Source organism: Callithrix jacchus, chromosome 4, assembly GCF_049354715.1.
Source record: "Callithrix jacchus isolate 240 chromosome 4, calJac240_pri, whole genome shotgun sequence".
NCBI classification, from domain to species: domain Eukaryota; kingdom Metazoa; phylum Chordata; class Mammalia; order Primates; family Cebidae; genus Callithrix; species Callithrix jacchus.
The window spans coordinates 102,069,295-102,096,221 of record NC_133505.1 but is presented as its reverse complement, the minus strand read 5'-3'; the positions used below and the strand labels follow the sequence as shown (position 1 = coordinate 102,096,221).

Below are 26,927 nucleotides of genomic sequence, written 5' to 3'. Positions count from 1 at the left end.
TTCTCTAAAGATATAGAAAAACCCAGCTCTGTATTGGAAAACCATTGCTTCCCTAGTTTTTAATCAAGAGAGGACCTGAGTAACTCGGAACTAGGGTTTATGCCTTCTAGTAGCTTGTCATGGAAAGAAGCAACATGAATGTGGAAAAGTATGTAGAATGTCTATCAAAATAATAAACAGAGAACAATCCAGCAGTTCAACAGATGAGCACTATGAGCACACAGATACAAGTTAGGCTTCTTGAAATTGTAAGTGAGATACTCCATAGGCCCCTCTTAGGCTAAACCTTCTGGTATCCCTTAATATGTAACTTTTAAATAAACTTTTAATTTCAGAATAGCTTTAAATGTACAGGAAATTTACAAAGAGAGTGGAGAAAGTTGTGTATTCTAAACCCAGTTTCCTCTATTTTTAACTTCTTATACTACTGTGGTTCTTCCATCAAAACAAATGAGTCAATAATGATATATTATTATTCACTGAACCCAAGATTTTATTCATATTTTCCTTTTTACTCATTTTCTTAGTTTTTATTTTTTCAATCTGTCTTATGTTGCTGATATTCATATTTTCTTAGCGTTTACTTAATGTCTTTTTTCTGTTCCTGTACTTCATTCAGGATGTGACATTACATTTAGTCATTATGTCTTAGCATCATTTGCTGTGACAGTTTCTCAGACCTTCCTTGTTTTCAGTGGCCTTGACATTATTGAGGGTAGTGGTCAGATATTTTGTAGACTATCCCTCAATTTGGATTGTTTGATACTATTCTCTTGGTTAAAGTGAAGTCATGGGGTTTTGGAAGGAAGACAAAAATGATGTAATGTCATTCTCATCACATCACATAATATCAAGGTATTATTGGCTGTTAATACAACTTTTGATGTTAACTTTTATTGCCTGGCTGAGGCAATGTTTATCAGATTTCTCCACTGTAAAGTTCCTCTTTTTCTCCATTTCTATACTGTACTATTTGGGAGGAGGCTATTATGTACAGCTCACAATTAAGGACTTGGAAGTTACACTTCTTCTCCTTGAGGGTGAAGCATCCACATAAATTGTTGTTAATTCTTCTGTACAGGACATTACCTTTCTCCTTCATTTATTTATATAACTATGCACTCATGGATACTCGTTCTCTACATTGCAGTATAATATCATACTACAATATTTATTTTGTTTATCAAATCACTCCCTTATGTGTAACTCAAAATTGGCCATTGGGAACTCTTCCAGTTGGCTCATTCTTTTTTCTTTCGGTAGGCTCCCATCCTTTTGCTTTTTAAAACACTTCGTTGTTGTGTCTCATGATGTCCATGCCTTAAAGTACCTCACCATATGCCTGGAATTAATAAAATTTTAATAAATATTTGCTTATAGATCTCAGATAACCATGAATCTAAATTTTTATTTGATATGTATATAGAAGACAAGAAAAGGTAAATGTCAAAGATTTATAAACTCTGTCTAAAGGTTTCCATTTTCTCATATGCTATTCTACTTTGGGGGGATGCAGTATGCATGCTGTAAAGATCAAGTTTGATTCATACATCATTAAAAGTTGATATTCATAAAAAATACTAAAATTATATCAAATTCATTATTTGTGAAATGTGTTTAGGAATAGCATTTGGGTTGAGAGTAGCCTCACAATTATTATTTTTTTTTTGCTATTGTTTTAAATCCCACAATACCCCTACCCCCTCACACACAGAACTTTGACACACTTGTGACTCTCTACATTTCTTTGGAATAAAGTTTGCTGTCTTCTGTGCATAAAAGGGATTGTGATAACATACAAATGCCGTGGAGAATACATTCCTAAGAATGATATAAATCTTTCTGCATCTGCTGATCACTTAATGGATACTTAGTATTCAAAAGGATTGCCAATGTGAGGTACATTAAAATGTTTATTGTAATTAAAATATAATGATAAAATATAATAAACATAAAATTATTTCATAACTGCAAGAAGGACGATGCTGTTTATATCTGACCTAAGCACAAGTATGTTTGGTAAAATTAAGTCAAAACTTTTCATTGTATCTGTAAAGATTTTCAGGAAGCATTCAGAGCCTCTTTAGATCATTTTGAATACTGATATTTCTCATTGAATCCAACTTCTGGTGTTCCATCACATACCAACATATTATGTTCAAAGCTAAAAGGTTAAATGATTCTACTCACTCAACTATTAGAAAGTCAAGATAAATGACTTTCTAATTACTCCTGGTGACATTTTACTCAAATGCGTTTCTTAATGATCTAATGCAGTATATGGAGGTGATTTTAAAATAAGCCCACTGTTATTCCATCAATATATTTCTCAGGCAAGTAGGAGATAAAGGCAATCATTATGGATTAGAGAAAAAAATCAATCTATAAGCCATCAGTTCTTTTACATGATTTCCTTTTGATTTTGTTAAGGAATCCTATTACCTTCATCTCAGAAAAGTCATTTCTTTGGCAATGGGTAATTGATTAAGGCTGTAGTAGATATTGAATTTATCATTAAGATATGCTGCTTGAGAAACCCACTTAAAATCACAAACATGACAGTGTTAGTCTTGGAAAGAAATGTTTGTTTCCCACTTTCTTATTTCAAAAGTACCTTTCCTTTTACTTTAAATTGAAAAAAATTGTGGTAAGAACATGTAATAAATTTAAACTTTTACCAAATTTTCAAGTGCACAGTACAGTATTTGTTCACTATTAGCACAATATTATACACCAAATATCCAGAACTCCTTCATCTTTTATAACAGACACTTTATGCCCATTGAACAGCAACTCCTCCTGCCACTTCCCTCTCGCCCAGTACCTTTCCTTTCTCCAACTGGTAGTTTTGCATTTGCTGTGCATATCTTTATGTAATATATACTTAGCAGCCATAATATTATTATATTCCCAATGCTCATTATTTCCTTTTATGTTGATGTGAATCATGATAAGGAATAATTAAATTGGCTGGGCAACTGGTTTCCAGCATGAAGCAGTTTGAGTATTGGCACTAAGGTGCAAACCCTGCCATTCCCTCTATAACACCTTTCCCTGGAGCCCAGTAAGTGGTGCTTTCATTTATAATCCCAACAGGACATTGTCTGAGGCTACAATAGTGTTCAAAATAATAATAAGCAGTAACTAAAGAAGTATCTCTACCAGGACAAATTTTTGGTGAACAAAATGTCCCTCATGTATGTATGTATATATATATATATATATATATATATATATATATATATATATATTAGTACATATACTAACATTTGATTATACTATACAAAGTCAAACTTTTGTAATATTTTAGAGAAAAAAAATCATCCATAATACTCATAATAATTTCTCTTCCACATTGTCTCCCATTCATATTATGTGACATTCAATAAAGTATTCATTGATAGAGTAATTTTCCTTCCAAGCAACATATTTATTAGTCCTTACCTCTACAATGAATTTTTGCAACAATAGAGGAACTTGTACCTTTTTGAAATGCCATGTAATTTGAATGTGTCATGCAACTACATGACAAGGTTACATATTAGACGATGCATGGAGGACCAACCAAATAGATTGCAGTTGGTCCTGGAAAGTAGAATTTAGATTATTCATCAAAAATAATTTAAGTTATCTGGAAACTAGGTAAGACTAATAAAAAATTAAAATATGCACACTACAGTGGAGACGTAGTATAGTATGGTGGTTATACACATGAGTTTTGGAATCAGTTGTTCCTGCTTATAATTTCTGCTTTCTATGAACTTTTGGCAAATGATTCAAATTTATTAATGTTCAGTTCAGGAAACTGAAATGGGATTATTATTGTAATTATCCCATGAAATAGTGTATATAAAATGTTCAACACTATAATTGTCAAATAGCATTCAATAATTGGTGATTACTTTTAAGAACTGAAAGAGAAATGTATCTTATTGAAATATTTGGAGAAAACCAGGAGTTTTGAAAAACAATAGAGCATTGTTTGCAATTTCTAAATATCAGATATTAGATAAATGTTCCTGAATAAGTAATTGCTTTAAAAGTTATGGTCTGAACAAAGAACGGAATACTATACTTCTCTTAAAAACAGTACTATTGACTTTTATGTGTTGACATGGGAAACATCCATGATATAGTCACAGGACAAAAGGAACATATAAAATTATGTATGGCATAATTTCATTCCGTGAAAAAATGTTATTAGCTGTATATGTGCACAGCAACTGCATTTGAAACTCATACATCTAAGTAGTAATATTGTTCTATTTGTCTTTGGCAATTACCTAAATTTTTATAATTAATGGTATTAATTTTATAATAGAAAACTACTTTATTTTAAAACTAATTTTTTTCTATTCACATATCTTCTCTTTATTTTTCTCATTTAACTCATTCCCAAACTTATATGTCTGAAAAATTATTATTATGGTAACTTCTTCTATACTTAGGAGTCAACAAAAGAAATACTTAAGGATATCTCTTCAAAATTATTTTTAAAAATTATGCCTACCTACTTTACCTATTAATATCCTATAGTAAAACATTAAACAAAGTGAAACTATTCTCATTCAATAGTTAGAAAACTGTAGGATCTTACAAATAAATAATATATCTTCGAAGGCCAAAAAGCAAAATTTAATATTTACTTGAGAGACTACTAAGTCAGCAAGTAATTTTAGCAAAGTATAAACTATACAAACATACGGAACAAAAACACTTTAGGTTAGTCTGTAAATTAGCACTTTGTGATCTCTCCAGCAGAGCTGTTGACCCACCCAATAGTTTGCAGTTACTGAAAATTCATTCTATGTGGGGCAGTAAGTTCAACGTATGAATTATACACCATCATTTAGTTAACTGCCTGAGGAGACAGAGGATAGTTTCATCCTCATTTTATAGAAGAAAATGTGGAGCCCAGTGTGGTTAAATAATTTTGGTCAGGGTTCCTTAACCAACCAGTTGTAGAGCTGAGGTCTGAACTCAATATTTTTAGCTGAATTTTAAGATCTGTTTTATCATTCAAAAATTAAAAGCCAATTGATTACTCAGATGTTCATAACAATTTCACTACTGTTTTCCTTTTTTGGTTTTACTTCATCCCTGTATTCTACTCCGAGCTGCTTTCAGTTATGTAAGTGAAGCACCACAGATGTGGCTTTTGGCTGTGGAAAAATTTCTTAAAAGTCCTACCGCTCTAGAGCTATATATATATATATTTTTTTTTTTTGGCAATGACATTTAGTTTTTGAGTATGACCCACAATAAGAAATACATGTTGTACCTTTACCCGGTACACATTCATACAAATGGTCCATGCCTTCCCTAAAACACAAGAATATTATTGTTAGTTTTTAAAGTGCTCTGGGGACTCCAGGGAATGGGTGGGAGGGGGTGGGAGATAAAAGACTACACATTGGGCACAGTGTACACTGCTCAGGTAATGGGTACACCAAGATCTCATAAATCACTAATAAAGAGCATATCCACATAACCTAACACCACCTATTCCCCCAAAACCTATTAAAACAATAAAAAAATAAATAAATGTCTAAAGCTACATAAAGTCCTGTGAATTGAACAGAATACTATGCTTTTTGTGTATTTGCTTTGAAAGTTACAATAAAAGTCTGCAAATAGGTTTTTGCTTGGATAATTGTATTTCATAAAGATTTTAAGAAAGCTTATAACAACTGTTATATGCTTTTTACATTTTAGCAGAAATTCCATTACAGTATATCGAAATTATAAAATATTTTCTCATAAAAAATGAGTGTGTCCAAATCACCAAAAGCAGAACATAACAAAACATACTGAAGTTGAGTAGGTGTAAATGTCTGGCAAGAGGTAGATAGCTTAGTGCTAACAAGTCCCCCTAGACGGTCATCTTTTCTCCTTTGCTGTCAGTCCAGGGAAAGTTTTCAGCATTTTAGTGAAGAAAAATATTCCTCTATATTATGTACTTACTACAGTCTAGTTAGTCTTCCTACATCATCCAAACCCTCATGTTTCTGCTATGGAATGCATGCTTACACACAGTAACGACCATAATCTACAGCCGAGACCAGTGGATGATTTCTGCCGGGGGAAGAAATACTGACATTTTGCTCATTTTCAGGAGTAGCTTATAAAGGCTTTTAAGAAAAGAACAGCAGATATGTGTGTTCTTTCAACCTTTGTTTTTCAGTTAGTTGTTTGGAATGATGTTGAGTACCAATAAAAACTTTCACGGAGAGGAAAATAATTCCTATGTCCCATAAAGTATTGGCATTTATTTGAAAAAAAAAAGTAACATAAAAAACAAATGGCTTTTGGTTTCATTCAAATATCAAGTGATGTAAATGTCAAGGTGAAAAAACACAATGTGTCATGGGAAACATGGAAATTTTGTAGGGGAGCGGGAAGAAATACAATTGATAAATGGCACCCTTTGCATCTGGTGCATTTTATGCTGGGACTCTGGAAAATCTCTAACTTCTCTGAGACTCGTTTGTATGAGAAATGAAGACTATAATATCCTCTTCATAGAACTGTGATGATAGAAAAAATAACTTGCAATTTACTGCCATGTTTTAGGCAATTTAGTAAATTTTAGATTATCTCCCTTTCCTAATCCCTCTCCACATATTAGAGAAATAGTTTACTTGTTTCAGAAGAGGCAAGAAATTTTTTGTATACTAGGTGAAGAGGAAAGGTTACTTCTTTTGGTTTCTATAATGTCTGCAAAGTAATAGAAAACTTTTTCTGAATCTCGATTTCTTTGGGCTATTTATGAGAATGACTCCCAGAGAAATCGCTGAATATATGTGTGGAAGCTGGGATTCCCTAAAGCATCTTGAAGTTACGAAACAACTACCCATCTCCTAGAAGCAGTAGAATGTGAAGAAGCTGTCTGTAAAATGTTCTTCTCAGAGGTAGGGATTTGTAGCCTGAATTCCTCCTGTTGGTTAAACAATTATGATTAAGGTTAACAATGATTTAAAACAAAAGTGTTTGTGTTCACGAGTATGTGTGTGTTTGGAGGAGTATGACAACACTACATTTGTAGCCTGGATAACTGCATTGTTAGGTGCTGGCAACCATTTAAAATATAAATATGGAAAAAGAAGGAAAGAAAACAAGTTGAAAATGAGAAAAATCAAGCTACTCTTCAAGGTATTATTGTTCAATGTTAGATAGTTGAATTTACAGAAATATTCATAATATGTTCTTTTTTTTCACTTTTCTTCATGCAGGTGGTTACCACAAAATTTATTTTTGATAATAAGTAATGTGTAGCCTATTGTGATGATAATTTAGAATAAAAGAGCAATAGGAACTCCTAGAAGAAAAAATAATGCCAGCAGCACTTATTTAGAAAGGGAGCCATACACGCCAGTTACTGGGTCCTGCACGTAAGAAATACATACTATCTTGTGTCATTCTCAAGCCAGTAATGAAGTTGGTAATATTTTTAATCCAGTTTTTTAAGCAGGGATGACCACCATGGTATACTGATTCCTCAAAAAAGATCAGAAGAAAATGTTAAATATTAAAGAATTTCTAAAATGATTTGAGTTCAGAAATGGCTACAGAGTACAGAGTAGTTAGTAACAAGTTTGCACTGCCATCGTAGAGACAAGCAAACTTCCAATAGTTTCCTCTCACACTCTAAGAGTTTTAGAATGAGGGGAAAGATAATGATCACATTTTCTATTGCCACATGAAGTTGTAAAACGTGTATGTAATTCAATTAAAATTGTGTTAAAGAAAATAAATTTTACTGTATTATCTTGAAAGAGGGAAAGACTTGCTTTTGCATCCTTTAATAATAATATGTAAAAGCAGGTTGGCTATGCATAATTGTAGCAGTAATTAAAGTGATTGAAAGTGTCACTCAGGCTCATGAATTGCAGTGAATCTACAGAATTTCTATAATGTCCAAGAGCCATTTTTCTACTTTTTAGAGAGATATTTTCACAAAAGGATGGGAGTTTATTTAATTTTTCAAGTACTAAATGGAGACCATGTTATTGTGTTACTGAGACATTCAAGATGATAGTGTGGCAAGAATGTAACTAATGGTGTTATTCATTAGCATTTGCACCAGGTTTCATTTTTACTCCATCTTATTTAATACAAGTGCTATAAACACATGAAGGTAGGTTAAGTCTCTTATAATATTTATAAAATTATATAACCACAATACCTTTCATAGCAGAGAAAGTCAAATTTTAACTTCTTTTCCTTTTTAAAATTTACTTTTTAAATTATTTTCTCTCACACTTACTTGTCTAAGATTCTTTTTCTTTTTAATTGCCAAATTAAAAAATACTTTTAAAATATAAAGTTAAAAAATTGGACTTCCAAAAACCATGCTGAGATTCATACCACCTTTCCCACCTCCCAGTGTTTCACTGAGGAGGTCCTGATTATTTGTTTCCAACTGATGTCTAATTTATCTAAAATTTTGATTCTAGCCAAAGCTAAGCTCTATAAATGTGACAAAATTAAATTTTTTGAAATTTAGCTGAAAAATTTAAAGCTTAAATAAACAAGAACAATGTTCGAAAATGCCCGCTCTTAAGAACCCTATTACTAATTGACTGATAATTCATCAAGTCTTTTCTGAAAACATTTATAACTTCAATTATAGTACTAGTATTTGCCTGACTTATAAGAAGTATAAAAGTAATAGAAGAATATATTTTTATTATTAAAATGTGAATAATTCAAGAATATATAAAATAAATAATTAATACCAAATTTTAACACTAAATACCAAATTAATACCAATTACCACTCTTTCAACCCATTCTCTTCCCAAACAGGTAACCACTTACGTCTCAGTGTGTCATATATCCGTTTAGAATTTTTTCAAAACTTTATACATATTCATATATATATACATATATATACATTATATATATACATATATATGATATACATACATAATATATATATTTATGAAAGATAGTTGAGACTCCATTTATTTTATTCTGAGACTTGCTTTTTATAGTAGAGTTTGATAACTTTTTTTTATGTTTTTTGTTTTTATTTTTTGAGACAGGTTCTCACTCTGTCACCCAAATTGGAGTGCAGTGGTACAACTGCAGCCTTTAACTTTATAGGTTTAGGTGCCCTCCTTCCACCTCTGCCTCCTGGATAGCTGGGACCACAGGCAAGTGCCACCATGCCTGGCTATGTATACATATATATGTATATCTATTTGTATTTTTTTGTGAAGATGAGGTTTCATCATGTTGAGCAGGCTGATCTTGAATTCCAGGGTTCAAGAGATCCTCCCTAGTTGGCTTCAAATGCTGGAATTACAGGTGTGAGCCCCTGTGCGTGGCTCTTTAGTTTGATATATTAATCTGTCTTTACATATTCACCAAAATATATTCAATAGTTGCTTAGCACTGATTGGTAAGACTATACCATTATATAGTTTACTTTTCTCATATTAATGGACGTTTTGATTGTTTTTAATACTTTGTCATTCCAAATTTGCAGTAAACATTTTGGTGAAGGCTTCCTGGTGGTGCATACAAATGTTTTTGATGAATAAGTTACCACATGTTGAATTACTGGGTCAAACAATATATGTTTTGAACATTTTTATAAATATCACCACTATGTTATCCAAAAGGGCTCAACTTGCTTCACCCAGAATCAAATTTTCCACAACCCTAAATAGCAATAAATGTTATAAACTACAGAATACAATGCAAATTTTAAAAAGTCTCATTAGGCCACAAAATTGTATTTGCCTGTTTATTAATTGGTAAGGTTGGACATTATTATCTTTATTGGGATAATTTTTATTTCCTTTGTGAAATGATTATTCATATTTTATTTGCCTCTTTTATTATGTCATTTTGCATAATTAATTTGTGAATCCTCTTTATACATTACAGAATGAAGCTTTTGTCTAATTTGGGGAAGGAATATTTTCTCTCAGGTTTTTAAATGTAAAGACATAATAAATTTTGCTTGTAATATCTTCTGTTGTTATACTAAAGTTTTGATAATTATGTAGTTGAATCCGTTACTTTAAAAAATGTATTGCTTGTTAAATTTGGCTTAAAAAGCTCTTTACGATTTTCTTTTTTAAAAAAGCAGTTTCAAAAACTGACAAATGAAATCTAATTAAAATAAAGAGATTCTACACAGCAAAAGAAACTATCAACAGAGTAAACAGATAAAACCTAAGAATAGGAGAAAAATATTTAAAAAGTATGCATCTGATAAAATTATAATACCCAGAATCTATAAGAACTCAAACAGACTAATAGGCAAAAAATAAACAACCCCATTAAAAGTAGGCAAAGGACATGAACATACACTTTTCAAAAGAAGATATACACATGGCCAATAAATATATGAAAAAAAGGCTCTACATCACATTAGAGAAATGCAAATTAAAACCACCATGAGATACCATCTCATACCCATCAGAATGGCTACTATTAAAAAGTCAAAAAATAACAGATGCTGACAAGGTTGAGGAGAAAAGAGAACACATACACTACTGACAGGAATGTAAATTATTTCAGCCGTTATTGAAAGCAGTTTGGAGATTTCTCAAAGAAGTTAAAACTACCATTAGACCCAGCAATCCCATTATTGGATATATAACTAAAGAAGGATAAATCATTCTACCATAAATACACATGCACACGTATGTTCATTGCACTATTCACAATAGCAAAGACACAGAATAAATCTAAATGCCCATCAATGATAGACTGTTAAAAGAAAATGTGGTACATATGCACGATGGAATACTATGTGACCATAAAAAAGAATGAGATCACATTATTTGCAGCAACATGTATGTAGCTGGAGGTTACATTAGGCTATCATCCTAAGCAAACTAATGCAGGAACAGTTAACCAGATATCATATGTTCTCACTTGTAAGTGGGAGATAAACATTAAATACACAGGTACACAAGAAGGGAAGGACAGCCAGCCACTGTGGCCTACTTGAGGATGGAAGATAGGAGGAGGGTGAAGATTGAAAAACTACCTATTGGATACTATGCTTATTACCTAGGTAAAGAAATAATCTATCCATCAAACCCCTGAGATATGCAATTTACCTGTCTAATAAATCTGCACGTGTACCCCTAAAATAAAAGTTTTAAAAAAGTAGTTTTTAGCAAAAGAAATTATTAATCCTCAGAGCAGTAATAACCTGAAACCATTCCTAATAATAGTTTTTTATGAATTATTATTTTGGTTGATAAGCCTTAACATCTAGATTGAAATTTTCTGCTCAGTTATTTAACATTATTACAGATGGTTCATTTCCATTTTAATCATCACTTTATATTCTCTACAGCACAGTTGAGGAATTCAGGAATGGTATTGTCTTTATTTCCATTGAACTTATTTAGATGAAACAAGTATGTTTACAGTAGCAAATGACAAGAATTGAAGTTTTAGTTTGAATTATTTACAAATTTGTGTATATAAAGACCAACTCAATCTCTTAGTCTGAAACAGAGGCAGAGAATCCTTTGCCTTTGATATTTTGATAAAATATCAATTATGCATGTAATTAATAATTTGCAATAGGTCCTGGATCTACAGAATAGCATAACTATGGTATAAACACTTTTCTGCTTTGTTGAGTGAGTACTTTGAAGACCTGAGAACTTTAGGGAAGCATAGAATAACATCTTGTTGGAGGTGGGGACTGAAGGAAGGTGTCTGGGGTCATGGGGGCAGATCTCTCATGAACAGTTTGGTGCCTTCATGGCAGTAATGTCTGACTTCTTGCTCTGGAGCTGGTTGTTTAAAAGAGCCTGGAACCCCTTCACCTTGCTTGCTCCCTCTTGCCATGTGACACACAGGCTCTGCTTGCCTTCCTCCATGAGTAAAATCTTCCTGAGACCTCACCAGAAGCTGAGCAGACAATAGTGCCATGGTTCTTACACAACCTGCCATACCATAAATTTCTTTTCTTCATCAATTACTATATCTCAGGTATTCCTTTACAGCAATATAAAACAGACTAATGAAACATCCAAAGGCTGTGGATGAATTTTAACCTGCACTGACATAAGAGAGGTTTAAGCACTACTGGAATGCGGGAGGAGAGAGACACATCAGCCCTGAAGACAGCACAAACAGTGAGGGAAAACAGGAACTGAGGTCAACCTTCACTGGGTGAAAAGCTTAAATATTGTGTGGATGTGTTTTTAATGCCCTAGAACACTTAGTGGAGAACCTGATAGTAAAATTACAAAAGAGAAGCATGAATTAATGACATAGAAAAGAAAGCAGCTATAAGGAAAATAAATGAAAGCAGGATGTAGCTCTAAAATGCCTTTAGGAGAGTTAACAGTAGCCTTTGAATGGAGCTGGGTAGTAATGGAACATGGTTCAAGTAGTGGCCGAGGAGCATTTTTAATGAAAGGTAACTGAATGCATTTGATCATTCACTGTTGTATGGGGCTCTGAGGGTGCAGGTGGAGATTCAGAAGACTCCAGTTCTAGCCCTGTTCCCTCCTACCTATGTATCCTTGATCCAGCTACTTCACCTTTCTGAGCTGTAGTTTCCTCACACAAGCATTAGAAATAATACAAATCCCTGTTAGATAATTGTAAAGACTGAGCTTACATATATTAAGTGCCAGCACAGTGACTTACACATAGATAATACCAAATTTTAAAAATGCTAACAGTAATTATTATAATAATTAAGTACTTTTGTAACCAATAACACATTTCAATCCACCATTGCCACAATGTGATTAAGGTAGAGGAGGAGTTCTTATTATCCCTAAATGAACAAGATGAGATAAACTCACTTGCCTCATAAAATAACAAAGACATTGAGCTTTTGATATTAGGTCTCATGAATCTTTTGGTTATGCAATTTGGAAGAACAGTCAACATCATAAGAGACAGTAAGAAATAAACACAAGATTTAGCAGTTACATAGCTCCTCCTGGGTAGAAAGAGTTTGCTATTTACGTGTTTTCTATTCATTATTTTCCTACATCATCATTATCATCCCATGTACTAGAATTCCCATTTTACAGATAAAGGAGGTGAGGCCCCTATAGCTTAAGTTACTCGGCGGGCCGTGGTGGCTCACGCCTGTATTCCCAGCATTTTGGGAGGCCGAGGCGGGCAGATCACAAGGTCAGGAGATTAAGACCATCCTTGTTAAAATGGTGAAAACTCATCTCTACCAAAAATACAAAAACTTTTCTGGGCGTGGTGGCATGAGCCTGTAGTCCCAGCTACTTGGGAGGCTGAGGCAGGAGAATCACTTGAACCCAGGAGGCAGAGGTTGCAGTGAGCCAAGATCGCGCCACTGCATTCCAGCCTGAGCGACAGAGTGAGGCTCTATCTAAAAAAAAAAAAAAAGCCAAAAAAAAAAAAAAACCTACTTATTTAAGATTACATCAGCCAACAAATGGTAAAAATAGAAGTCTCTTGTTATTCTGTCTGATCCTAGAATGCAAGCTTTTTCATGAGGTCAGGCTGAGCTGAGTCATTTGTTGGTGGTGCTGGGATAGGTTGTAGACTAGTAAGACAGATTGGAAGATAGAGACATCATCTGGAATGCGTTAACCTGGACGTATATCACTAACGCATTTCTTTTTGGAAAGTTTAGCCAAAAAAAGAAGAGAAGAGTTATTTTTTGCATAGTGGAAGAATGGGGGTGGAAGTAAAATGAGAGAAGCCAATATTTCAGAAACTGAATGTCATATAGAAAAAGAAGAGGAGGTGTTCAAAATTGTCGACTATAGAAGAGAGGAAAATTCAGGAGGATGAGAGTCAGAAAAAAAAATTTTAATTGGCAGGGTGAGGCTTCTGGGAGGAGACTAGAAGCCATTCTAGAATGGAATATAAGCAAATAAGAACACAATTTATATTAAAAAGAGAGAAAACGCAAAAAATAAAAATAAAGATTATTAAGTGATCTATGTAAGTACAAATTTAGAGAAAATCAGCCTTATGAACTAAAAAGTTTAATAAAAAGACATTTATGATTCTACAAAATGTATATATGATTTATTGACAATAAAATAGGAAATGAGTTTTCTTTAACAATATTATTAAGTTACATAAAATGTTCTTACCTTTCCATCCTAGTTCTACTCTTCTGTTCAATGGGTACTACCTTTCCACATCTATTTCACTGTTGGATACTGGTGTAGTATTTCTCAAGAAGAAGATTGTATTAAAAACAAACTTCAAGTTATTTCCCCCTCTTCCTCATGAAGAGCCCTTGGCATTTTCCATCATTTCCTCTGTATTTTTTTTTTCTCATTATTTATTTCAACTATAGCTTGAGAATAAAATGTTCCCGCACCCTTAGGAAATGACTGGTATTTATCTGTAACTGTGGTAGCAAGTAGTCATCAGAAGTGATTTTAAAACTGCTTAATTAATGGCAGTTCCAGAAACTATGAGAACTGATTTTACACAAAGTTGAAGAATTAATGGCACTGCATCTAAGTGAACATGCATTTGCAAGTCAACCAACTAGTGACAATGCTGTCTTTCTAAATTAATCCAAAAAAGACCCACTTCAGTGAACATAGTTCGGGAAGTTAATGAATCAAAGAAATTCTCACCTGAAGAACCATATTTCTACAAATGACATCAATACACTTTTGCCTCCAGAAGTCTACCAATCACTGAACTCTACTCCTCCTCAAAGCCCTCTAAAATATTAGCAATCTTCTCTGCTCTGAGAGACTGCGCCTGACAAGTATATATTTTCCCTTTTTAAAATAAGTGATCACTTCAGCATTGAATGTTTTTTTGTTTAAGATATTGACAGTCAATTTTATTCTTTTGGCAGCTGAATACTCTGGAAGTTAATAATTCGTGCAACAGCCTAGGAAAGGATATATAGTCATATTCTTTGCATCAATAATTTGATTTCTAGAAACTGGTCCAAACTGACACTATACATTATCTTTATTGTGCATTTTTGCATTTAATTCTCACAACAGCCCCACAATATAAGCTTGTTTTTATTCTCAGTTTTCATTTGATGAAAGCAAAACATTTGATGACAAAATATTTAACAAATATTTAAACTGAAATGTTAATTTACATGAAAACTCAAGTACACTCCAATACTCAAGAAAAGGATTAGGCAAATAGTCATTATAAGGGCACCTAAAAGAATGAACATATTAAAATGTTTATGGCTTGACACTGAGTACAAAATCAAAAAATATATAACTATATCATGTAAAAATATGTGTGCATATGGATTAGAAATAAAAGGAAACATGGGCAAATAATTTTGTGAATTTCTGTGTTGTTGGATTCTGAGTGGATTGGCCTTTTAAATATTATTCTAATGTTCGTGTGATAACAAAGGTAACCTAGATATAAAGTGTAGTTTCTGCTTTTGAGCATTTCAGCCACCCATCCCATATTCTATTGAAAATTCTAATGTCCCATAAGATTTCTGATAATTAAAGGGGTTCGAGAAACTCCTGCTTATTCAGGGTCCTGAACTCCTACACTAGAGGTTTCCAAATTATATTCATGTGTTATCTACCATAAATGTTCTTTTTCCTCTGATTGCTTTGTCCTGGGTGTGAAACTGAGTCTCTTTAATTTCTTCTAAAATTTCACACAAGGCACATGTAATATTAGCAGATACTTCTGCAGTTTTAGATGGAGGGCTGTTATATCATAGCAAAGTACACAAGCTAATAGTGAACACAGACCACCACTTTACTAAAATTCTTTTGGCTTACCAGCACAGCTCTCATCTCCTTGAAGACTTACTGATACATTTCTCTCACTATATCATATAAGACAGCTTTCCATCTTCAATGTAAGCTCTGGGTATAATGAAAATTTGATCTTGTGCTCTCATAAAATCAAGGGACATATTCTAGGTTTTACTTTTTAGCAACATAAAGATTTATTTTGAGGCAGATTATATTTCAAACATCAAAATGGATGAATCACTATATTCATTTGGGGGGTTTAAATGACATGTATTTAAGGTCACAAATTTTATTTTATTTTTATTTATTTTTATTGCATTTTAGGTTTTGGGGTACATGTGAAGAACATGCAAGATAGTTGCATAGGCACACACATGGCAGTGTGATTTGCTGCCTTCCTCCCCTTCACCTATATCTGGCATTTCTCCCCATGCTGTCTCTCCCCAACTCCCCACCCCCTACTGTCCCTCCCCTATTTCCCCCAAAAGACCCCAGTGTGTAGTGCTCCCCTCCCTGAAGGTCACAAATTTTAAATTAGCATCCTACGGTGTTTCGAGTACAAAAGTGACATAAATTAAAAATGAATGATGGGACATAAAAAGTAAAAGGGAAGATTAATTTTTAATACTAATATATAAAATAAAGATAGCCTTAAAAAACTAAAATTAAAATTCAAAACATATAGGATGATAATTGACTTTATAAGGATATCAAGAAAGCCCAGAGGGTTAATATGCATGGTTTTAAATAAAAGTTTAGGGTATATTTTATCTGTCTCTACTTATTCTAACTACTTGATAACATAAATATTCACTCCACAGTGTTTTTCCTAGGGGGACTAGTTCACTGTAGAGTGTTTTCTTGTTCTTTGTAGAGTAGCTTTAGGGAAATCATAGTCTCTAAAAATAAAATTTAAGAACAATTTGAAAATAATAAATTCAGATTTCTTGACATCTTTGTTGACTAATTCTTTCCCCAGAGCATATAATTTGAAGCATAGACTTAGAACGGCTTACATCTTCATTTTGAAAGTAAGGACATATCATTGTAAGGGATAAGAAGAGAAAACAATATAGTCACTATTATAGGCGGTCTTCCATGGACATTGATTTTGACAATACTATCAAGGCAAAAGTAAACTAATGTTATTTTTTTAGTTACCAGAATAAAGCAGTAAGTTCTCCTGGGTACAGAGGGTAAAAATACTGTATCCCAATTTTCTCTGAAATTATTGAAGTTCCATAGGATTCTATATTACCAACTATGGTCCTTAGTTCCTAGAAACAAGTAAGGATAAAACATTGTCCATGGTATGGAAGATACTGGACGGTATGTAAAAGAGCAATCTATCTATTTTTCTATCTGTTTGTCCTACTTCATCCACTCATGCATCTGTCTATATTCCATCTACTTCTCCCTGTGGAGGAGAAAGATATTGAGACACCACCAAGACTCATTTTATGTTGCATATGGAATGGTCATAGTAAACAGTGGGACTCGGGAGCATTTCCCATATGTGATCCCTTACAGGGTACCCCAATTACTCATAAAATTAACTGAAAAAATGTGCTCAATGTTATTTTGTTGAGAAATCAATATCACAAACATTTTAAGTACCTGTTATTCACCAGGCAGAATAGTAGAAAGTCTTAGTATAGAAAAGGTAGGTGGTTTTCTAAAAAGGAACTCTTCTGAGTAGTCTTTTAAACAAAAACAAAACAAAATAGACTTTTACTATAGTAGAAGGACTTTAAATCAGAAAAATATAAAATAATGAGAATTCTGAACATTCAAATATAGTAGAAAATTCGAACACATTTGAGAATATTCTTTTCAAAACATATGTATGCATTGTAATAGATAACAAATGAGGGTTAAATATGTAATGAATCACACTGATTTTGCATTTGCCTCCTATACCTACTATATTATTATTTGAATGTATAAAAATAGTTTTTCCACTGGGTGTATCTTCTTTTACTATTCATAATCCCCTCATATTCAAGAAGCTTCTCAAATGGCCTAATAAAGTATTTTAGAATTACCTAATAAAATAAGCTCCCTTAGAAGCCATCATTCTGATTGGAAAGCAATAGGGAGAAAGCTTGATTTATTGATGAGTAAGTATATACTATAAATTTTCTTCATATTAAAACTGTGTGGATTATGAGATCACACTTACTTAGAGAAATTGCAGCAGATAGGCATAGTGATGAAGGTATTAAAAGAAAGGATCACAGGTTAGGCTGGTTTTATCAAATGACTTTATATCCTCTGAGATACTATGTATAAATCTAACAACATTGCAGCAGGGAGGATTGTTATCTAAGAAAATACATGATGAACGTTTTGTGAGACATAATTATTTCACAGTAAAAAGCACTTTGCATACAGTCATGTGTCACTTAAAGATGGGGATATGTTCTCCATCTAAAGATGGAGAAATGTGACTTTAGGTGATTTCATTGTAGTGCAAATAACAATCAGAGTGTGTATTACACAAACCTAGATGGTATTGCCTGCTACACACTTAGGCTATTGCTTCTAGGCTACAAACCTATAGCATGTTACTATACTGAAGACTGTAGGAAATTTCCACACGATGGTATTTGTATATCTAAACATAGAAAAGGTACAGTGAAAATACAGTATAAAAGATGGAAAATGGTACACCCGCATAAAGCACTTATGATGAATGGAGCTTGCAGGACTGAAGTTGTTCTGGGTGACTTAGTAGTGAGTGGTGAGTGAATGTGAAAGCCTAGGGCATTACTATACACTACTGTAGACTTTATAAACACTGTACAAATGCTATATTGAACCCATAAAAAGATTATTCTGTCTACAAGAATGTAACCTTAACTCACTGTAACTTTTTTTACTTTACAGACTTCAAAAATATTTTTAACTTTTTAGATTTTTTGTGATAACACAGCTTAAAACACAAACACATTGTATAGCTGTACAAAATAATTTCTTTTTTAATCCTTTTCTATAAGCTTTTTTTCTATTTTTAAATATTTTTTTTAATTCTACCTTTGAAATTTGTAAAAACTAAGATACAAACCCACACATTAGCCTAGGTCTACACAGGGTGAAGATCATCAGTATAACTGTTTTCCACCTCTATATCTTGTCTTGCTGGAAGGTCTTCAGGGGCATTAACATGCACGGAACTGTCATCACCTATGATAATAATCCCTTCTTCTGGAATACCTCCTGAAAGATCGGCCTGAGCTGTTTAATAATTAAATTTTTAAAAAATGAATAGAAGTAAGCTCTAAATAATACAAATATGGTAAACACATAAACAATAACATAATCATTTATTATCACTGTTATGTACCTTAAGTAATTTTACAGTATGCACTATGCCTTTATACAACTGGAAGTGCAATAGGGTTTGTTTACACCAGCATCATCACAAACATGTGAGTTATGTGCTACTAAGTTCTGATGGCTATAATGTTACTAGGACGTAAGAACTTTTCAGCTCTGTTATAATCTTATGGGACCACTGTAGTATATGTGGTCAATTATTGTCTGCAATGTCATGCATGCATGGCTGTATTTTGTTCCTTAAAGTGAAAGTATATGTTTGTCCAATATAGCAGAAATAAATGAGCAGTAACGACTTATTTCCCAATCTAGTCGAAATTTTTTTTTTGAGACAGTCTCACTCTGTCACCAGGCTGGAGTGCAGTGGATCCATCCCTGCTCACTTCAACTTCCATTTTTCAGTTTCAAGACATTCTCCTGCCTCAGCCTCCCGAGTAGCTGGTACTGCAAGCATGCATCACCACACCAGCTGATTTTTGCATTTTTACCAGAGATGGGGTTTCATTGTGTTAACCAGGCTGGTCTTGAACTCCTGACCTCAAGTGATCTGCCTGCCTTACCCTCCCAATATGCTGGGATTACAGCAGTGAGTCACTGCCCACGGTCTCTAGATGGGACTTTGAAGCTCAACAGGAAACTGACATTTCAGGTAAGAATTTTGACTATAAATGTGAATAACATAATCGTATAAAAAATGCTAGAATTTCATTTAAATTAAAGAAAAGTGCTTGATTATTTCTGGACATTAAGAACAAAGAATTTAACAAATGAGATTATTTCCATATTGTATAGACTTCTTGATGTGGTACAAAATTAGGATTCAGAATGAAGTAAGATGTGTTGGGTGTAGATGCTCAATTCTTTTCAAGCTGCTATTCTAGGCAAGTCACTTAAACTCTAAAGACTTTTCTTTTGCATAAATAAAGAACATTATTTTAATTCTCTACTTTCCATTTTCACTCTACAATTGAAACATGATATATATACAGAAACCTCTAAATTCTGAGCATGAAACTAAAATTTGGGCTTGAGGCATGTTCATTGCTAATGTGGTGTCACTGCTTCTAGAACTTTTCAGTAGATAGAGCTAATAAATGTTAGGTATATAGACCCATTTCTGTATCTATGTATTTTAAAATAAAAATGAGTTTACAAATTAATATCTACATCTCTAATCTAGCAATACAGGATTAATTTTAGCTATCTTTCCTTGCTGATTATAATTTCTTTCTCTAGCAATATAAAACCTACCTCCCAATATCAATAATTTATTTACTTATGCACTTCTAGTCTAATATACATGCAAAGCAATGTCATATTTGCTAATCTGCACTTCTGTGAAAAAATATCAACTAAAGTACAATGTCCATGTATAGTTATTTTTACAGTTAGCCTCATTCTTTGCAGGTTTAGTCCATTCAAAATACTGTTTTCCAAAATATAAGCTAGATCTTTTGACCACATCACCTTCAGTAAGCTTATATATTACATTCCTAATGTGGCCTGATTCACTTGTCAGTTTCCACCCCATTTTGGGATAATGCATCCTATTTGTTTTCTTATTTTTTTTTATTTGCTTGCTGCAGAGTTTATTCATTGTGTGTACAGTTCTATTGGTTTTGATGAGCACAGTAATTTGTCTAGCACCATGGACAGTTCTGTCAGCATTAAAATTTCCTCAGGTAATCAATGATTTTGTAGTCCACCCTCCTATATCTCTAACTTGGGCAACCATTAATCTGTTTTCCATTGCTGTCTTTTCCAGAATTTAAGATATGTTAAATTATATATCTTAAATACGTAGTCATTTGGGCCTGCCTTCTTTCACTTAGCAAGATGCACTAAAACATTTTTCTATGATGTGCATGAATCAATAATTCTTTTTAAAAATTATTTGAATCATATTCCCTTTTATAGATCTACCACAGACTGTTCATTCATTTACCAGCTGAAGACAACATATTGGTTATTTCCATATTTTGGCAATTGAAGACAAAGTTTCTGTAAATATTTCCATATTGCTTTTTTGTGTCAAAAAATGTTTCTCAATTCACTTGGGTAAATACCTAGAAATGGGATCACTGGATCATATATGAAGTAAGCATTTAACTTCATAGGAAACTTGCACACACTTTTTCAAAGTGGCTGTACCATTTTGAATTGCCAACAGTAATGAAAGTAATGAATGAGTGTCCCTGTGGCTTGGCATGCTTAGCAATATTTGCTATTGTTAGATTTTTAATTGGTTTTTCCATTTTAACCCATATGTTCTGGTAGCTTATTGTGGTTTTCATTTGTATCTCCCTAGTGAACATCTCCTCATATTCTTATTAGTCATCCACACATCTTCTTTTGTAAAGCTCAGATATTTTACCAGGAAAACTGGGTTTACTTTTTTATTAAATTTTAAGAGTTATTTTATATATTATGAAAACAAATTTTTTATCATATATATGATTTACAAATTTAGTGCCCATATTTTCATCCTTTTAAGAATGTTGTGACAAAATAAGTTTTTAAAAATGTTAGACTTTTTTTCTGCTGATTTACTCATTGTAATGAGGAGGGCTGAGATGAGCAAATTACTTTAGTTACAACAAAGCAAGTACATGAAAGCAAACAAAAAGCCCCCAAATTCCAGCATGTATTATGGCTTAGAAGTATGCATCTGATATATTTTCTTCTCTACAATTTATTGTACACATAGGGTAATATAAAACTCCATTTTAAGTAAGAAGTTTAGGATTTGATTTTTTTCTCATTGAACTTTTAAAGTCATATGCTCCTTTGATGTGGTCTGAGGTTGGCCTTCAAAATTCATTAGGTAGCAGAACTGATGCATTGTTTCAGCAGTTCCCTGGAGCAGAGTTTTCAGTATGGCAGCTACTAGCCACATGAGACAACTGAGCACTTGAAATAATGCTAGTTCCATTGAGAAGAGGATAATTAATTTAAATTAAAAAGCTGACACTTGACTTAGTTATTGGAAAACTTTTAAATATTTGTAGGAAAATTTGGGTTTGTGAATCCACTTTTTCAACTGTAAATTTTATGAAGTCTAAATATAGATCAAGTATATTCAACAAAACTTTGGTATCTGAATTGAGATGTGTTATAAGTACACAATAGATTTCAAAGAATTAGTGTGAAAAAAAGAAAATTTTCTTATTCAATTTTTTACATTAATCATATGTTAAAATAGCTATATTTGGAATGTTAGGGCAAAATAAATAAAATACATCATTAAGATTTATTTCACCTGCTCCTTTTTACTTTTTAAAAATGTGGCCAAAAGAAAAATGTAAATAACATATGCAGTTCACATTATATTTTTTTAGATAGCACCGCTATAGAATATGATAATATTTATTATATCATATTTTGTGTCATAATGCACTCAGAGTTCTGAAATAGGAGTGTCAATAACCTATCCACCACCTCCTCCAATTCTCTGAAAGCTTTATATCCTCAGACAGGAGTTCAGCAAAACAAGAGCTTGAAATGGGATTCTAGGTCTGACAGTATTAAGTGTTAAGAAACAGCATCTCCTGATGCGCTAACATGCTGTAAATTGTAGGGACACTACTGATTCCTTATGGGTTTCAGTTCATAGCTTGCTTTCATCCAAGGAAAAGGGATTGCGCTATATTCTTTCTTTCTCATTGACATGAGTAGCACTAATGCTTTGCAATATTTCTTAACTCAAAAACGAAGCACATTTTCCCAGGATTTTACCTCCTGTCTTATTTTTCAGTAATGTGAAATGAACAGTAAGAGGTTCACATCTGTGCAAGACTACTTTTATTCTTTCTTAAATTTAACTTATTAAATAAATTACATATATATGTAATATATACTCAATATATTCTTATATTCTTATATAAGAATGATTTAGTGGTATAGGCATTATCTACCCAAAATTAAAGCCCATTTTCAGAAGATAGCTAATATAAAAAAAATCGAACTAAATTTAAAATTAGATTGCAAATTGAATTTTTAAAAAGACATGTTGAGAACATAAAATTTTCCATGTCTAACATTTATTTTTTTCTAGAAAACAAGAGTATAGAAAATTTAAGATTAACTATAAGATTTATTTTAAAATATGACTAAACATGCTGAATATATTAATCTACCGTGACAGAAAATTATTTTAAACTTTAACCTTGATAGAACGTTAAAACTAAGTTTATAGAAGATTTCCTCATAGAAGCTAACCTCCTGAAACTATTCTGTACCTTGGATGAGTTTTAGTTCAAAATTTTCTGAAACAGTATAAATCATATATAAGTTCTAATTGAGCGTATTTCTCCCACAATCAAGCTAGATTGAGAAAGTAAATATATACTTACAATATAGAGAACATATCATGGGAAGCACATAGACAGTTGTTAAACTACTTCACTGTATTATCAAATCCTTGAATTATTACATTCTAAACCTGATGAGAAACAGAAATAAAGAAGTATGTTAATTAAATGCACTGGGTGTACTATATATGTAGCTAGAAAACCAAGAGAAATCAAAAAGAAATAATGCATGATAAAAACATAAATCTTTTTGTATTATTGTGTTCTTTGCTGATATCAATTTGTCATTTCTAATGAACTTTAAAAAAATGTTATTGAAGGCCAGGTACAGTGGCTCACACCTGGGATTCTAGCACTTTGGGATGCCAAGGCAGGTGGATCACTTGAAGTCAGGAGTTCAAGACCAGACTAGACAACATGGTGAAACCCCGTCTCTACTAAAAATACAAATATTAGCTGGACATAGTGGCAGGCACCTGTAATCCCAGCTACTGGGGAGGCTGAGGCAGGAGACTTACTTGAACCTGGAAGATGGAGGTTGCAGTAAGCCAAGATCACACCACTGTACTCCAGCCTTGGTGACAGAACAAGACTCAGTCTCAAAAAAAAAAAAAAAAAAGAAAGAAAGAAAGAAAAAAAAAGTTATTGAATAGCTTAAATCGTTACAACATATAATAATGGAAATATCATTAAAAAGAATGAATGCTATAGGTTATAGTTGAAACTCTAAGAAAGTGAGTATAAGATAGCTTGGTAATTAAATATATTTAAAGTTTTCCACTTACAGAATAAATTGTGCTCATGGCACAAACAAACAAACAAAAGTTGCTAAATGATCTGGATGTTTACAACTATCTGAATGCTTAGCAAAATAAAGATCAAATAATTTGATGATTTATCTAAACATCTTTCATTTTCATGCTAATGTGTGTCAGCCATCATACATGACTGGTATAAACAGAAGTAAGTGCTTTCAAATTGTATCGAATTAAGTGCTCCTTCATCAATAAGGATTAGATTTACTACAAACTGGGAAACTGATCTACCGGCATTCACTTACCCTAATCAAGAACACATATTTTTAAATTATGAAATAATTTAAAATATTATAAAGGGCAGATTCAGTTTTCTCTTTAAGCTAATGCCCCCACAAATATGCTATATAAACTGTCAAAAAACGCATTTTTGCTGTAGAACAGATCCAAGGGACTTCTTACACGTAGCACTAACCAAAAATACTTGCTAGGTATCCTGTACTCATTACATACACCAATGTGCACATTCTTACGCACACCTAAACACATTTTGTTCTGATTTTATCTCCCTCAAACACTTGCATTATTTTTTCTTTCCTAAAGAAGTAGACTTTAAAACAAAATTCAGTCTGATTTATTTGTGGGTATTTTTACATAGCCTTGGATTATGCTTGAAGGAAAAATAATTTACTTTTCCACTGAATTTAATACCTATCCCCCTTATACTTTGATAATGGATTTAAACACATTTAGAGATAATACAAATATGAAGGAATGGATCTGTCTTGCCTTTAAAAAGTCAAATATCACCTAATTTTTCTTTTATCAAATATATAACAAATTGTAAATGAACTTTGTCTATATTTTATAACATTTGCTTAGTGTTTTTGTGAGTGTGTTTGATTGTCATGCAATTATCAAAGCACTATTGTAAGGTAGGTTTTAATTTTCTCATTTTACAAAGTTCTGATAACTCAGACAACTGGTACATATTAAGAAGCTGGAAGGTATTGTAGCTGTGGATCAAATCCAAACCTAACTTCAAAGTATCTACTCTTTCTTATTACAATCTTCACTTGCACATGCCTTCCCGGATATTGTTTGTAAGACGATTCTGCCTAACTATCTACTTTCAATGCTATTAGAGCTCCAGATTAAAAAAAACCAACAAAATGCTTTATAGAGTAAATTAATTTCTTTGTTGAAACTGTGTATAGCTGTCTTAGGATTGTTAAACAAGTAAAACCACAAACACAATTTTTGTATGTAAAGTATGCAGTGTATTGGTTATAATTCTTCACATAAAAAATCAAAATAATCACTTAATAAAAACTAGAGAAGAGGCATAGACATCTATATAAACTGGCTCTCAAGCATCTGTTTTATAGATACATATAACTATTTTCTTTCTCAACATTTGCTTTCACTGTACCAGTGTCTCCTTTTTTTTGTTTTTGTTTTTACCATCCAACCTCTGATTTGATGCTTTCTAAAATACCATGGCTGAAAAGTCAGAAAAATCAAGCCTTTAGAGTTCTTTCTAGAATGAGAGCAAATAATGAGGGCAAGGAAGTGTCTTGAGTTCTTTTATCTATTTGGTAACTCAGGTGTGTGTGTGTGTGTGTGTGTGTGTGTGTGTGTCTGTGTCTGTGTTATGTTTGTGTGTATTTCTCAAATCATGGCTGTAATTTAATGGCTCAGCATGCTGAATAAATTACACTTACATAATTGAGCTACTCTTGTGATTATTTTTGATGATAATGCTTTATTTGAACTTAGTTTTTGTTATATCTCCCTCCCTTTTTCTATTATGTGTAGGAAGAAAATCATTTCTCCATTCCCTTTATTTGTGCCTAAGCCAGTCAAATGATAGCACATTTTTCTCTCTTGCTTTTCTACATGTCTTTCTTCCTACAGTGGTAAGGCATCTGCCTGCCATGGGGTGGAGGTGAGAAACAGACACTCCATTTCTGTTACTTAAAGCAGTATTTTAAAAACATAGTTTAGCATCATTCTTTAGAAAGCCCTTCAGTTTCTTGTTCCATATCAAGACCAGGCTTGATGGGTTAGTCTATTATTTGGATGTTTTGCCAAGACCCAGATGCTCAGTAACTTAAAGATGAAACATTAAGATGAATCACCAAGTGTTTTCACTTTTCATCTTGATGTTTGTCAACAAACATAAATGCCTGGGTTTGCATGGAATTTTATATAAAGGAGTTTCAAATCATGTAGAAGGAGCAGACCAAGCACTGTAGCTAATGCCTGTGATCAAGTACTTTGAGAGGTCCAGTCAGGAGGACCTCTTAAAGCCAGGAGTTTGAGACCAGCTTGGCTAACATAATGAGACCCTATTTCTACAAAAAAAAAAAATTAAAAAAAATAGGCAGTCACATTTGTGCACATCTGTAGTTCCAGCTACTCAGGAAGTTGAGGTGGGAAGATTGCTTGAACCTAGGCATTTGAGGTTACAGATGATTATGCCACTGCGCTCCAACCTTGATAACAGAATAAGACCCTTAAAAAACTAAAGTAGGAAAAATGTCCTCAGGCATTCTTTTGAGGAATGCCAGAAGAGGTGGAGAGAAAGAGTACAGTGGTAGAGAAAAGTGGCTGCCACAGCTTTTGTTTTTCCTTTCTGGCTTTTCCAGGTCAATCCTCTAGGGGGTGCAGCTTTAGAAATTCTTAATTAAGTTGAGGAGATGCTCAGGGTTTTTGTGCTCAAGTTTTCCAGGACATTACTGTGCTGAGTAATCCTAAGTCAACATGTGGTTCCCAAGTAATAGTCAAGAAGGCCCTGTGGCATGACAGACTCACTTT

At 32.8% G+C, this 26,927-nt stretch overlaps 1 protein-coding gene across 8 annotated transcripts in view; it reads right to left on the bottom strand.

The window, feature by feature from the left end:
- FUT9 (fucosyltransferase 9) overlaps positions 1-26,927 on the bottom strand; it is a 187,875-nt gene that overhangs the window by 70,044 nt on the left and 90,904 nt on the right. For 4 of the 8 annotated variants that reach the window (XR_008480753.2, XM_054254274.2, XM_054254272.2 and 1 more), the window contains 2 exons: positions 23,871-23,950; positions 23,395-23,483 (listed from right to left, as the gene is read on the bottom strand). The exons of 2 other annotated variants lie outside the window; for them this stretch is intronic. The gene's annotated coding sequence lies outside the window, so the exon portion shown is untranslated. The remainder of the gene's footprint in view (positions 1-23,394; positions 23,484-23,870; positions 23,951-26,927) is intronic. 2 more of the 8 variants (XM_035296362.3, XM_035296364.3) reach the window with 1 other exon arrangement.